The following is a 15,861-nucleotide window of genomic DNA, read 5'->3' on the forward strand; positions in this document are numbered from 1 at the left end:
TTTATATTCTCTTCTTTTCCTACAGAAACTATTATTAATGTGTTAGGCATTCTCATTATATAATTTATCTCTCATACTCTTGTGGTCTGTATTTGATCTTTAATTTTATCTTTCTTTAGATATATTTCAAGATGTTTTCTGGATATTTTGTTGTGAGTTTTAATTTTTTTTTCTTTCCAGTTGTAGCTAAGGTATTAGTAGACCCATTTAATAGCTTCCTGATTTAAGTCATTTTACATATTAGTTCTAAAACTGCAATTTAGTATTTCTTAAGACTTTTAGTTTTTCACAAAATTATAGATCATGCTTTGTATTTCTTTGAATTTTGATTGTTTTGTTTTTGGTCACACACAATAGTGTTCAGGGTACCGTGCTAGAAATTTGCTTCAAGGTTTTTCTTAGGGTATTCTGAGGGCCATGTAATTCTGGTATTGAACCTGGGCCTTCTGCAAGAAAAGTTTGTGCAAAGCTATGTTGCTGGACATTCTTATAATGTTCTAAACTTTCATTTAAAATTATTTATCACTCTTATATCTGCATTTAAATTATATATTGTAAATTGATATGAAGACAATTTGAAGTTTTAGCATCCACATTTCATAAAAACTCACTTAAATTGAAATGAAAGAACATAATTCAACATAAGAAAGACCATATACTATAAACTTAAATTTGACATAACTTATTAGTAAAAACATCTAGATGATGATTTTTGGGTATATTTTTGGTTACTTAATTCATTCACATATAATTAGCATATACATGTTTATTAATTTTAAGTGATCTAGTTTTGGGAGGTATGGGTCTAAACATTTACCAGTTTCTTCGATTTTCCAATTTAGTTTCTCCAAGGTGTTCACAATACTATCATATTCCTTTGTACTCTGTGAAATATGTTGTAACTTCTCTTTCATTTCTGATCCTATTGGCACTTCTCTTTTTTTATGAATCAAAAGAATTAGGTCATTTTTTTAATTTTATATTTTACCTTTTAAAGAACCACCACACCTCTTGATTTTATCAACTTCGTTAGTCCTTTTGATTTCTATTTATTTTCACTCTAATTTTTGCTATTTCATTTCTTTTATTGACTTTGGATTTTATTTCTTTTGCTTTTTTTCTAGTTCATTAAGGTGTACAGTAAGATTTTACATTTGCTATTTTTCTTATTTTCTATATTGTTTTGAAGTCCTCTTTTAGCATTGTTTTGTTGAATTCCATAGATTCTGGTAACTCGTGTCTACTTTGTGTTCAAAAATTTGTTTTTATTTCTTCTGTTGTTTTAACATTGACTCAGTAGGTACTCGGTAGAATGCTATTTGGATTCAAATTTGACTTTAAATCAGCTTTCTTTTTATAACTGACTTATACTTTATAGTATTGTGATCTGATTATATACTTGATAAATAATTTCAATCATCATAACTTTATTGATATTTAGTTTATATTCAATTATGAGTTTTAGTTAAAAGAATGTTTCATATGTGCTAGAGAAGAATGCGTATTCAACATTTTGAGGAGTCAAGAGCCCTATAAATGTCTAATAAGCCCAGCTCTTTTAACTTCTCATTTAAGTCTGTTGATTCTTTATTGATTTTCTGTCTGTTTGATCTGCCCAATGGTGTGAGCAGGCTGCAAAGTCTCCTACTATCATTTGTTGCTCTCAATATCTCTCTTCAGACCTGTCAGCAGTTGCTTTGTACATTTTCCTGCCCCGTCACTTGATGCATGTGTAGTAATGAGTTTTAAGTCCTCATGATGCATTGATCCTTTAATCATTATGTAATGTCCATCCTCCAGCAGCTGAAAACCTCCACAACCCAACTGCCATCATGCTTCACACGTTCGGGCCAAGCCTCACATATGAGTGAACATATTCCTGGATTGCATGACACATCATGAAAAACAATCCCTACTCATTCTCCATAATTACCATAACATATTTGATGGGGTTCAGATAGTAGGCAGCAAGTCATAGAGGGAAATATATATATATATGTATGCGTATATACATATTTTCGGATACATATACCAAAGCTCACATCACCCAAACTTTAACAACATGTTAGTGATATCCTATAGAATGTCTTAATGGCTCCTGCCAAAATAGAACAATCTTCACACTGTTTCCTATATGAACACCTTTTTTGTAAGCATGTTCAGCAGTTCTTTATCACTGGTAATACAAAACATATTTTGGTTGTGTTTTGCAAAAGGGATTGGGGCTTGAGATGGAAATATTCTGAATTTGGTGGTGGGACGGTGTAATGTTGGTGGGATTGGTGTTTGAATATGAAATGTAATCAAATATTGTGAACTGACTTATAAAATAAAACAAAATTAAAAAATAATAATCACGACATTTTTCTAGGTATTTCTAAAAATACTTTATTTTAAATGTATAAATAAAAATGTTTCACACCTGCTACTTCTGAAAGCAAAACATGCTGACAAAATTATTTTGTGCTAGGGATTCTCCCAAAGCAATTAGTGTTTTGTTAATACAAGCAACTTGGCCCTGTTTCCTTCACTTTGTGATATTTCTCAGATGGGATGACAAAAGGAAGTACATTTTCCTTTTTATTAGACACACCTGCTCTAGAGTACTCCATATCCAGTGCTCAGGAATGACCAAATTGGTGCCAGGATATTATAAACACAAACACTGAGATAAGATAATGTTTTCCTGCAGAGATAAGTGCTTACTTCCACAACTACTTGGGGTTTCCAAAAAATTTTAGATCATGGTAATTCAGTTTTACCAATTGAAATTATCTTCATGGAGCATTAATTGTATCTATCTATGTATTCAGAAATCATTTTTATTTTTCCAAGGATCTTAATCTACTTTTGTCCCACAAATTAATTAGTAGCTATACTGGACTTAACTGCCGCTTTAGGCAAAGATATCTCTAGGGGAAAGGGGCCATAAATGTGAGACAGAGACTTCTCTGAATCTTCTGCATATTTACTTTATACTTTGTTTTTGGTTTATTTTCTTTTGGATGCTCCTTTCTGATACTTTTAGATGGAAGCAAGAAGTGATTTGTTTAAACTTTTAGGATTTTTTTTTTTTTTTTTGCTTTTTGGGTCACACCCGGGGATGCACAGAGGTTACTTCTGGCTCTGCACTCAGGAATCACCCCTGGCGGTGCTCAGGGGACCATATGGGATACTGGGAATTGAACCCGGGTCGGCCACATGCAAGGCAAATGCCCTACCCGCTGTGCTATTGCTCCAGCCCCTAAACTTTTAGGATTTTAAAGGGCATTTTATTCTTACAAAGTGTCATAATATTAAATTTAGTATTTTACAGAAATTTTGGTATGAGATAAAATATTATTGAAGTGGTGTGAGTAAATGTCTACATATATTAAACTATCATTTTAAAATTTCTGTATTTATGCTTACTTGAAAGTATATTTAAAAAATTTAATATTATGTGAACTTCTCAGTTAATCCAATTTCTACCTAATTTACAGATCTTGAACAATTGAATTTTTGTAGGTCATTCACTATAGTCACATTTTAACTGCCAGTATTTATTTATCCTTCTTAAAGCATTTTAATTGTGGGGTGTCTGTGTGGGTGCATGTGTGTGTGTGTGAGCACGTGTGTATGTGTGTGATATAATTTCTCTTCAATTCATTGCAATGTTGTTATTTTGCAATTATATTTAATAATGGGATTACTTTAAATTTTCAACTCCATTCATATAATTCCATTTCTTACCATTTGTGAGTTTCTCGTTGTTCTCTATCTTATTAATCTTGTAGGTAGCAGTGATTATTTCTTTTGCTTCCTCTTTAAAAGATAAACATGCCAGAAATTCACTTAAGGCAGGAATTTATTCTATGAAACAGAATGCTGTCTCTGATCTGTAACTCATGACTTATTGAAATTAAAAACTGGAAAGTAGAAAAATACATTCTTTCTATTATTATGGTGCAAGGTAATGGTTGTGTAGGCAGAATCCAATTTCAAGAGTACCCATGGAAATGATTAGATGAATAGAGAAAGAATCTTATTGTAGCATATCTAGTGCAAACTGATGTATACAAGGTTCATCAATAACTGCTGCATTAACAATCAATAAAAAGTAAAATTTTACATGTAATTCTGACTGCATAGACACAGGAGTTACTTTCCTAGCACTTCTGATTTTTTGAAGATGCCTTATAATGTCTTATACTTTAGCAAAACTTTCTTTTGCTGAAAGAAATCACTGACAGTTTATTATAATTGAAATCTAGATCTTTTAATATAACACAGGACTACAGTTTATTATAATTGAAATCTAGATCTTTTACTATAACACAGGACTAGCATAGATTTTTTGTTATCTTTTGAGTATATTTTTTGTTTGTTTGTTATCTTCCAGGATGAGTACTTGAAATACATTTTAGGGACTGGAGCAATAGTACAGGAGGTAAAGAGTTTGCCTTGCACGTGGCCGACTTAGTTTCAGTCCCGACATCTCATACGGTTCCCCAAGCACCATCAGGAGTAATTCCTGAGTGCGGAGCCAAGAGTAACCCCTGAGGATCGCTGGATATGACCCAAAAATAAAAAAAAATTAATACTTAAGTCTTTATTTTAACATTTCAGCACTGCCAGATGATTGGAATGTGGTCTATGCTTACCAAATAAACATTTTTCCTCTTCTTCCTCTTCCTCCCCCTCCCCTTCCCCTTCCTCTTTTTCCTCTCCTTCTTCTCCTTCTTCTCCTTTTTCTCTTTCCTCTCCTCCTCCTCCTCCTCCTCCTCCTCCTCCTCCTCCTCCTCCTCCTCCTCCTCCTCCTCCTCCTCCTCCTCCTCCTCCTCCTCCTCCTCCTCCTCCTTCTTCTTCTTCTTCTTCTTCTTCTTCTTCTTCTTCTTCTTCTTCTTCTTCTTCTTCTTCTTCTTCTTCTTCTTCTTCTTCTTCTTCTTCTTCTTCTTCTCCTTTTCCTCCTCCTCCTACTCCTCCATCTTCCTCACCATCTCCTCTACCTACTCCTCCTCCATTTTCTTCTACGTCTCCACCTCTTCCCCCATCTTTTCTGACTTCTCCTCTGTCTCCTCCACCTCCTTATTCTCTTCATTCAATAAACAATTAAATTATTTACCTTACTCTAATAAACTGCATCCTAAAATTAGGGCATGTATTTCTCTATTTCACTTCATGGATATAGCTCCATGAAGTAAAATAAAGTTACAGATGTTCTTTCTTGATTTTTTTGTCTTTGCTGGTTGGATTTGTTTTTGTTTGTTTGTTGTTACACTCACTCACCCTGGCTATTCCTGATTTAGTGCTTGAGGTTGGGGCGGCTGGGAATTGAATGGCAGTCAAGCTGCGTGTAACATAAGTGCCTTGACCCCTGTATTATCTCTCTAGCCCTGAATGAATTTTCTTCTCTCCCTTTAAAAACATTTCTTCACTTATCTAAACAAGTCAAATAGATTATTAAATAAGATTCAGCACATAAAATTAACTTAGCAATACCAAGGAACCTATGAATGGAAAAGTCATCTGTGAGCTCAATGAAATGTGAAAGAGTCCCTCTGAAAAAAATGAATGTAATAAAATAATTGTGAAGCCAAGAATATAGACTACTAAAATTACTTTTGTAATAACAATGATAATGCTCAACATCAAATCTCGAGTAAAAGATGTACTGGAAATGGTGATGAGTTTTTTATTGAATATATCACTTAAATATTTTATATAAAATTTAATTATTATTTTCTAATTTCCATTAAATCTGGGATTTTAATGTCCTCCTTAAAGTATTCCAAAATACTGAAATCTTCTTACAGTAAAAATTACATTATCCTAACTGGGCAAGAATAGGCAAACTTACAGAATTTTAAGTTAGATGGTTTGTTTGAAGCCAATCAACTTTGTGGTAATTAATATTGAAGCATCTACTTAATAACAGTTTATTTCAAACTCTATCATACCATGTGCCATTAAAGATTAGTATATAATTGCCTAAATATTTAATAAATATTATATTTTCCTGGACCTCATTATTTTTATTTCTTATTTTATTTAATTTTATTTTTTTTATCTTTTTCCCACATGGCAGAGCCTGGCAAGCTACCTGTGACATATTTGATATGCAAAAAACAGTAACAATAATGTGCTCTTTGTGTTTCTGGAGTGAGCAGAGGCTATGGGGCTACTCTAGCACTCGACAGGGAAAAATGAAGAAGCTATTGGCACCTGCTTGAGCAAATTGATGAATAATGGGATGACAGTGATACAGTGGTATTACATTAATTTTTTTTTAAATATATTTATTTATTTATTTTTTATTGAATCACCATGAGAACAGTTACAAAGCTTTCAGGTTTAAGTCTCAGTCATACAATGATTGAACACCCATCCCTTCACCAGTGCACATGTTCCACCACCAAGAATCCCAGTATACCCCCCTCTCACCGCCCACCCTGCCTGTGTGGCAGATGATTTTCACTTTACTCTCTCTTTACTTTGATTACATTTAATTTTCAATAGAAAACCCACTATTATTATTTGGAATTTTCCCCCAACAATCAGATCTGCCAAAAAGGCATCATTCGATCTTTTTTTTTTCTATTGCTGATAATGAAGAGCATATGATATCGCACAGTTCTGGAATTCTGGTATTTTAGTAATTAAGTCCAGAGGTATTTCTTCCAGAAGCCACTGAATTCTGAGATTAGTTTGTGTGCCTCTTGGATCATGGCTGTTTAGGAGCAGAAGAGCCATTCATGGGCAGCCACTCAGGGTCTCATTTCGGCGGGGAGCAGGGCCGGTTCCGTCCCCAAAATCGAAAGACTTTCTGAGTTCACCATCACTGCAAGCTCCTACCTCTCTGTCCAATTGGCTCTGAAAGGTGGCAGTCGCCATGCTGCCACAAAGGGGAAAATGCTGAGGGACAAAAACCTTTCCCCTCCTGGGGCTGTACGAGGCCATAGCTTAATTCACAGTCCAGGAGCATTTCTACCAGCAGCTGCTGTATTCCAAGATTACATTAATTTTTAAGTTAAATTAATTCTCCATTTTATACAATGTGGATTTTTATTTTGTTTTGGGGCTACACCTGATAATGCTCAAGGGGTATTCCTCGCTCTTCATTCAGATATCATTTCTAGTGGTGCTAGGGATATCATATGGATGTAAGTTATGTGATGCAAATTATGTGATCCTATGGGATAAAAGTTATGGGCCTCAGTGATACAAATATTTTTAAGTGAGCAAACATACTAGATGCAATTAAAATTGCCATTCCTGGAGCAATAATAAGTGGATAGGGCACTCACCTCACAAGAGGCTGACCCCGGTTCAGTCCTTGGTTTTCCACAGGGATTCAGAATACATGAGGAATGATATCTCAGTGCAGAGCCAGGAGCAGTAGCTAAATGTGGCTAGGTGTGTATTGTGAACCAAGAAAAGAAAAAAATGTTACTAAAACCGAATTCTAGGAGGCATGTCTATGTTACTAAGTAGCAGAGAGTTTAACCAAAGAGTTAGTTTTCTCATCTTTACTGGGATCACACCAGCAGAGGAACTCAGGTGTGCTGGACCCAGGGCTGAGATATCCAAGCCTGCTTGGATCAGAACTGGGCTTCTTCAGCCCAGATCCCCCTTTTTCCAGTAGCTAGGTGGTCACACCCAGAAGCTGTATCCCCCTCGCCCTGTAATCCCATCAATGGCCAACATCCATAGACTATAAAACCAAGTTCCAGGAATCTTATAGCCTAGTTCTCCCTCTCAGCACACCCGGCAAGCTACCGAAAAGTTTCCTGCCCACATGGGAGAGCCTGGCAAACTCCCCGTGGTGTATTCATATACCAAAACCAGTAACAATGATGGGTCTCATTCCCCTGACCCTGAAAGAGCCTCCAATTCGGCACCATTGGGAAGGATGAATAAAGAGAAACTTCTAAAAACTCAGGGCTAGGACAAATGGAGACATTACTGAGACCATTGGAGAAAATCAATGATCAATGGGATGATGAAGGTGATGATGATGACTGGGATCCAAACATATTTTTTCTGCAAATTTAAGTATTAGAGTATTTTAAGGTCATTTTTTAAAATTTACAATTAATTTATTGAATAGCTTTCTAATCACCATGGTTATGATATATGTGTGTGTGTGTGCTTGTGTGTTTGTGTACATTCTCTAAAACTTATATTATGAGAAATTAATCACACTCATGACATGGTGCTATCATGTACTTTATATGTCTATATATAATAGTAAAATTTTAATTGAGTTTGTTGGTTTATTTATAATATTATGCTAAAGAATCTTATTATAATTTTTCTCTTAGTAATGAGAAATGGGCATCCCAAAGATTTTACATGCCCTAAATTTGTTCAAATTAGATATGCCTTAATTAAATGGGGAGTTTAAGAGCCAAATTATATAGATTAGATAAAAATTAGTAGTTTTAAAACTACATCAATGAACAATAGACTTTGCGCTTTTATACTGACAATTAACATACCCAAACTGTTATCTTAGTTTGCGTAGTGGTGCTCTATTTTTAGCACCTATCAAACTATCAATGTAATTCCTGAAATCTAAGAATCTCTATAAAAAATTTCCCTATCTACAAATATTTTTCATTCTAATCTTAAAATACCTTTCTTCTATTATGATAAATCTTCATTAGGTCTGCAAATAATAACATCCTTTTTCCCTTTCCAAAACATATATATATATATGACCTAGAATATATATATATATATATATATATATATTCTAGGTCATTTTTAGAGAAAAATGATAGAAACTGTAGCTACATATTCCTTTTTTTCCCTTTGCAAAACTCTATAATTGATTAATTTTTTACACTACTTATTTATTATTTTAAGTTATATAATAATTATACTCAAAACTATATTCATATGCATGGTAGACCTGGCAAGCTACCCATGGTGTACTCGATATGCCAAAAACAGTAACAACGGTCCTCATTTCTCTGATGCTGAAAGAGCCCTCAATACGCCATCGGGCTACACTAGCATGCCACAGGTACGAATGGAGATATTACTGCCACCCGCTCGAGCAAATCAATGAACAACAGGATGACAGTGATGACAGTGATAGTGATTACACTCATATAATATTTTACAATAATATAATGATTATAAAATATATAAAATAATGGAAATCGTAACTATTTCTAACTAACCTTTTTCATAGTCAGGTTGTTTAAGTCAAAGCATTTAGAACATTTTTAAATATTCAAGTTTATGACATTCTAATTAACTGACAATAAAAATGTCTCATAAAATATTTTAAACTTTTTAATTTTAGTTCTCCATATTTGACAATCATTTTACTTGTGAGGAATGTCATAGTTTATGGTAAATTGCTTAGAATGATCATCTCAGTAGCTTTGTAGGTCCCCTTCTTTACGAAAAAAACCCTGAAATAGATTTCAAAGACCTCAGTGATTTACATTTGTTGTTGTCCAGGGGATGCTCATGGGGTGGTGCTCAAGGCTCCTGGCTCTGCACTCAGGTATCATTCCTGGCCAACTTCAGAGAACATTTGGGGTGCTGGGGATCAAACCTAGGTTAGTTGATTACAAGGCAAATGCCCTAAGTACTGTACTATAGCACTGAGTATTTAGCTTCTGCCTTCTTTACTTTTTTTTTTTCTGATACAAGTGCAGTGGTGGTTTATTTCTAGTTCCTGAAGTACTCCATGTTTCCAACTATAGCATAAACCTGATAAATGTTTTCTTTTCTACACCAAATTTTCACTTTTCAGTTTCTTAACTTCAACTCTCTAGTTTATATGTTGTTCCCTAATGGCCAACTGGACTAAGTTATAGAATACGTGAACACTGTTATTGTGGATGAGGTATAGCAAGGTTATCTTTGTATGTTCTTACTTTATATGCATCTTTTTGAAAAAATGATTTTTTATTTTGATTATTAAATGTATAAGAACTAATTCTGGGCAATAGTTGGGAAGTCTTTGATTTTTTGAATGTATGCCATTTATTTGCCATTTAATAATATCAGTTTATAAATCAAGATCAACAAAGCAAAAGTGATCCTTGCTTATAAACCATAGTCAAGTAAGATTGTAAATTGCAACAAGTAATCATCTCAATTCACCAGTATTGCTTGTCTAAATCCTGTGAGACTAGTTATGGATATTTTAAAATATTTTTAAGCAGATTATCTGAATTTTATGGAGATTCACGTAATGAATGTTCATGTAGCCTCTTCAATCTCATTTGAAAAGTTGAAAATATAGCTTCTAATAAAAATCCACCTACATTTTATTTATTTTTTTAAGTTATGGGGGAGGCACACTCTGCGGTGCTTAGGGATCCCTCCTGGCACTGCCAGGGGGTATGGGATACCCACTGAAACCTGGGTTGGCTGCATACAAAACACCCTCTCTGCTCTACTATTGTTTTAGCCCACTAAATTTTCTTAAACCTTACCTCCATACCTATGCCAGGAGCTACCGGAGAATCACAAAATATCTACTTTAAGCATTTTATTAGGTAGAATGCAGTTAGTTCCCAGTATTCACTCTTCTGCTTTAGAATCCTCGGCACCTTTGGAGATGCTTTCTGCATTTAGGTTTCTCAGATGTCCATGTATGCCAGATTGTAGTCTAAGCTTTTCTTCAGGTCCTGTAGATAACAAGTATTTGTAATATTCTGATTAAGACTTTAATTTGAAAAGAAATGAATTATTCTCGTGTTTATATGAGTGTTTCAGAGAGAGAGGTAAATATGACTGTCAACCATTTCACAATAACTTTTAAATTTTTATAGTTTTATTATCAAGTCCATTCTTTTGTTGATTTAAGGTAAGTAGACAGCTGAAAAAGGTTTTTTTTTGCCTTCAAGGGAATACTATTTTAACAAAACTGAGTCAAAATTAGCCCAAGCTGTCATTGATAGAATAGATCCTATTTTTTTAGAACTCTCTGTTTCAATACGTTTGTCTGTAAAGTGCAGGTTATCACAGAAATCTTTCCTATTATTCATTGTATTATTTTGTATGTAGGTAGATTTAATTTATGGAAACAGAGACAACTGCAGTGACTATAGTTCTATAAGAAATAAGTAAATGCAAGTTACCATTTTTTGTTTTTAAGACAGTGTTTTTTTCCATAGTAGTACTCAATTCATAAGAATTCAAAAAAAAGTAGCTATTACACTGACAAAATTTATTTTGTTAAAAACGTTCAAAAATTTATTCTATGTTCTCAATATAACTACACATTGTACATTCAAAAAAATAAAGGAGAACCTTATAATGTAGCAGAACTCAGACAATATTTTTTAAAGGAAAAAATGCAAAGTATTTTAGCCAGCTCAAAATACAATTAGATGATGAGTTTTAAAAGAAATGAGGACATGCTTAATATTAGTCCAGATTCTAATCAATATTACTGAATATGATAAACTACAATTTATCAAATCATTTAAAGGTTACTTGTCCTATATAATTTGGTAGATAAATACGTGTCTAAAGAAGTTAAGGTGACTGATTTAATTCCAATGTATTTATTGATTAATCACAATAGGAATGCCTGAAGTAGATCTAGTAGAACTAACTACTTTCACCAAAGAATCAATGCAGGAAAATACCTGAAACCTTTATTCACTTAAAATAAGAAGATAATCAATTTTAATAAAGAAGGATAAATGCCACCGCTACTGAAACAAAACTTTTCTATTGGAAGTGTGAACTTTTTCTCTTGGACACAATTTATTTGAGATGTACTTTGCTACTTAAAAAAATCTAGGCCCTCCGGAGTCTTTTTGAAATGATCAGCCCTGCCTCTAATTTCCTCTGAACAGGCAGAGACTTGTTCTTGATCCTCTCAGGAATTGTCCATTTAATAGAACAGAGGCAAAGATGCTTGTCTTTTGAGCAACCTCTTTCCAAATACTGACAAACTGGAGTAACAGTTTCTTTTCCTTGGTGATTTATAGTTTGCCATAAAAATACTTATGTAACAAGCAATATATACATATATACATAGTTAAATTTATATACATCATACATATAATAAAAATATTTATTTCAATAGTTACTGTAGTATTTCATCATTTAGAATTTGAATAGGAATCTGCTTAGAACACCTAAAAGAGCAGGGACTCACATGTGCCTCAATAAAGAGCAAGAAGACAGAGACCCCATATCTAGTGCTTGAATATTTTGTCTGTTCTGTTGAATCTGCATTTACTTGAACATTTAAGCATTACACATTTCTCCCTGCCTTTTCTAAATGGGAATTATTAGCTTCAGTTACAAGTTTTCTTTGCTTAAAAATGTGTTTTTTTCCTCTCTCTTTATAGCCTGAACTTAGGATTTCTCTTGTTTCCTTACTCTATCAGTGGGAACAAAGTAGGTTTTCTGTCTTCATTGATAGCTGGCATTTAAAGCATCATAGTTGGTTTCACTTCTTTTTTAACCTATATGAGGTTTCATTTTTACCCTTCCCTTCATGTCCATATATACATATATGTACTCTCTAACCTGGTACTTCCTCCAAATTTAAGGAAGTATGAAAATGATTTTCTTTGGGTCAAAAAATCATCGATGGGCTGGAGCGATAGCATAGCGGGTAGGGTGTTTGCCTTGCATGTGCCTGACCCTGGTTCGATTCCTCTGCCTCTCTCAGAGAGCCTGGCAAGCTACCAAGAGTATCTTGCCCTCATGGCAGAGCCTGGCAAGCTACCCGTGGCATATTCGATATGCCAAAAACAGTAACAACAAGTCTCACAAGGAAGATGTTACTGGTGCCCGCTCCAGCAAATCGAAGAGCAATGGGATGACAGTGATACAGTGATTGGAATCTAAAACATTGGGAAAATGGATTGAATTTAGAAAACTGGTTATACATAAATTATTTTGACTATTTCCTTCTTAGATTTTTTTTGGTTCCCTTTATTATTTTACTCTTTTTTTACACTGTTGAATCACACTCAGTGGTACTCAGAGCTTACTCCTGGCTCTGTGCTGAGGGATAAATCCTGGCAATGTTGAGGGGATCACATGCAATGTTAGGGATCCATTCAGGGTCAGCTACATGCAAGAAATGCACTTTATGTTCTGTGATACCTTTCTGGTCAAGACATATATTTTTATGCTGATTAAAAATGTTTATATAGGGGCCGGAGCGATAGCACAGCGGGTAGGGCATTTGCCTTGCACGCGGCTGACCTGGGTTCAATCCCCGGCATCCCATACGGTCCCCCAAGCACCGCCAGGAGTAATTCCTGAGTCAAAAGCCAGTAGTAACCCCTGTGCATTGCTGGGTGTGACCCAAAAAACAAAAAACAAAATGTTTATATAAAATCATCATGTAAATATAGTGGCAGTCATGTATGGTGATGGTATTTTAGCATGAGAACCAGGATTTTCAATCAGTATTCCCTCTTGTGTCATTTTATTTATTTATTTATTTATTTATTTATTTATTTATTTATTTATTTATTTTTGAGTCACACCTGAGTATGCTCAGGGATCATTCCTGGCTCTGCACTCAGGAATTGCTCCTGGCAGTGCTCAGGGGACCATATGGGATGCTGAGGGATGAACCCATGTTGGCTTGATGTAAGGCAAACGCCCCCCAACCCACCACCAGTACCACTGTATAAGGCCTGTGTTTTGTCAACTTCTTTGGATCATCTTTCTCTTTCATTTACTGATAATTACGCCCAGGAAGAAAAACAGAAACCAAAATAGGCATGCTTTTGAAAACTATCACCTGTTTGTGTAGTTTACAAAACAGTATTATATCAGGAGAGAAGGAGTAGGCAACATTTGACAAGAATGAATGTTTAGATGTATAGATATTTAGTATTACTTCTCAGAGAATGAGAGAACATTGTGAAGACAAATTTCTACCTCACAAGACAGAAAATGAGAAATGAATCAATGCTATGTAATGTAATGTTTAGATGGGGGTGTTTGGGAAACATTCAATTGAACTCATGGGTTACTCCTCGATCTGTCCTTATAAATGACTCCTGGTGAAGTTCAAAGGATAATATGAAGTACCAGTAAAACAAATGCCTTAACCTCTGTACTATATTTCTGGCATTTATATAATGTAGTATTAAGCTATATAATCAAGATAAATGAAGACAAAAAACACAGTGTTCTATGTTCAGAATCACTAGAGATGAGAAGTCTCAGAATGGATAAGAATGGTCTCAGACATTGAGATAATTAACAAAAACACTGTGTCCACCACCATAAGTAAGATTCTCCACCCCAACATGAAATGCAAAGCTATATGGAATTTTCTACAGATTGTAGCCATACATATTCAGGAAAATAATTGTGGTGTTATGTTGAAATAAATTAGGAGGCCATGATCTCCTTGATATTCATTCAAATAGTCATGAGTATGCAGGGGATAACTAAATAAATATACTGGTGATACACATTCACAAAAGTGATATTTCATTAGAGAAGGCATTTGAGTAAACCTATGTGTGGTAGAATCATACTTCTAAATATATATACATAAATATATACATGCATCATCCAGATAGAATGGAATGTTTGTGTTTTATCTGGACATAAAAGTAGAAATGATGTTTAAAGTAGAAAATGATGGTTAACTTTATATATGTATAAATACACACACCGAAAATTTCTTATATATAATATAAACATATCTTGCATGGCATCTTGAACTCTTGCAAAACCTCAGTGAGCTTGGTCAAGATGCCACTCTGTCTAATGTTCATCGATTTAAAGAAGGCCTTTGATTCTGTTGAGACTGAAGTGGTCATCAAAGCTAGTCAAATAGGATGTTCAAACTTAGTACATCAGGATCCTCTGTGAGCTGTATTACGGATTCACCACCAAGATCTCACCATTCTGCAAGGAAGTGATCGTTGATGTAAAGAGAGGGGTTTGGCAAGGTGGTACCATTTCACCAAAACTCTTCAGTGCCACCCTTGATAAAGTTATGAAAAGACTGGAATGGGAAGGGATGGGAGTTAAGACAGACGGTCGGCAACTATACCACCTCTGCTTCACTGACAACATTGTTCTAATAACACCAAACATTAGCCAAGTGGCACAAATGCTGATCGACTTGGACATGAGTGTGGAATGGTCGGACTGCACCTGAATCTTACGAAGACAATGTTCATGAGAAATGGACAAGTTCCTGACACCCCATTTTCTTTCAACAGAATGAACATGTCTGAATGCAGCAGTTATGTATACCTAGTTTGAGAACTCAACATAACAAAAGACCTGGCACCTGAATTGCACAGGGAGAAAAGAGCTGCGTGGAACACCCTCAAGAACATGGAAGAAGTTGTAAAGAGGACAAAGAACTTCCAGCTCCAGGCACATCTTTTCTACTCCACCGTTTTTCCTGCACTAACATACAACCTGGGCTCTATGAAAACAGGATGAGAACGCTATTTGGGTATCCCAAAAAGTAATCCAAAGAACCATGCTTGGAGTATCACGTTTCACTCAAGTATAGAAGGAATCCAGAGTTCAACCTCCATCAATGACCGAGAATCAGGGATGCTGTCGCGTTTGCTACAGTGTCGAAAATCAGATGGGCTGGATACGTAATGCAATTTGGAGATGACCGCTGGTCTAGAGCCATTACTGACTGAATTCTTCGGGACATCAAAAGATGTCCCAACTATGAGATGGTCAGACTTCTTTGTCAAGACCCAGAATGAACAGTTTGAGGCTCTTCGTGTTCCTGGATCGAGCAGACGCCATTGGGCTACACTAGCACATGACAGGGATGAATGAAAAAGACATTACTGGTGCCAGCTTGAGCAAATAGATGAGCAACGGATGGCATGTAATACAATTGAATATGAACATATATATTCATATGTTCAATATAAA

Source organism: Sorex araneus, chromosome 10 (assembly GCF_027595985.1).
Source record: "Sorex araneus isolate mSorAra2 chromosome 10, mSorAra2.pri, whole genome shotgun sequence".
Lineage (NCBI taxonomy): Eukaryota > Metazoa > Chordata > Mammalia > Eulipotyphla > Soricidae > Sorex > Sorex araneus.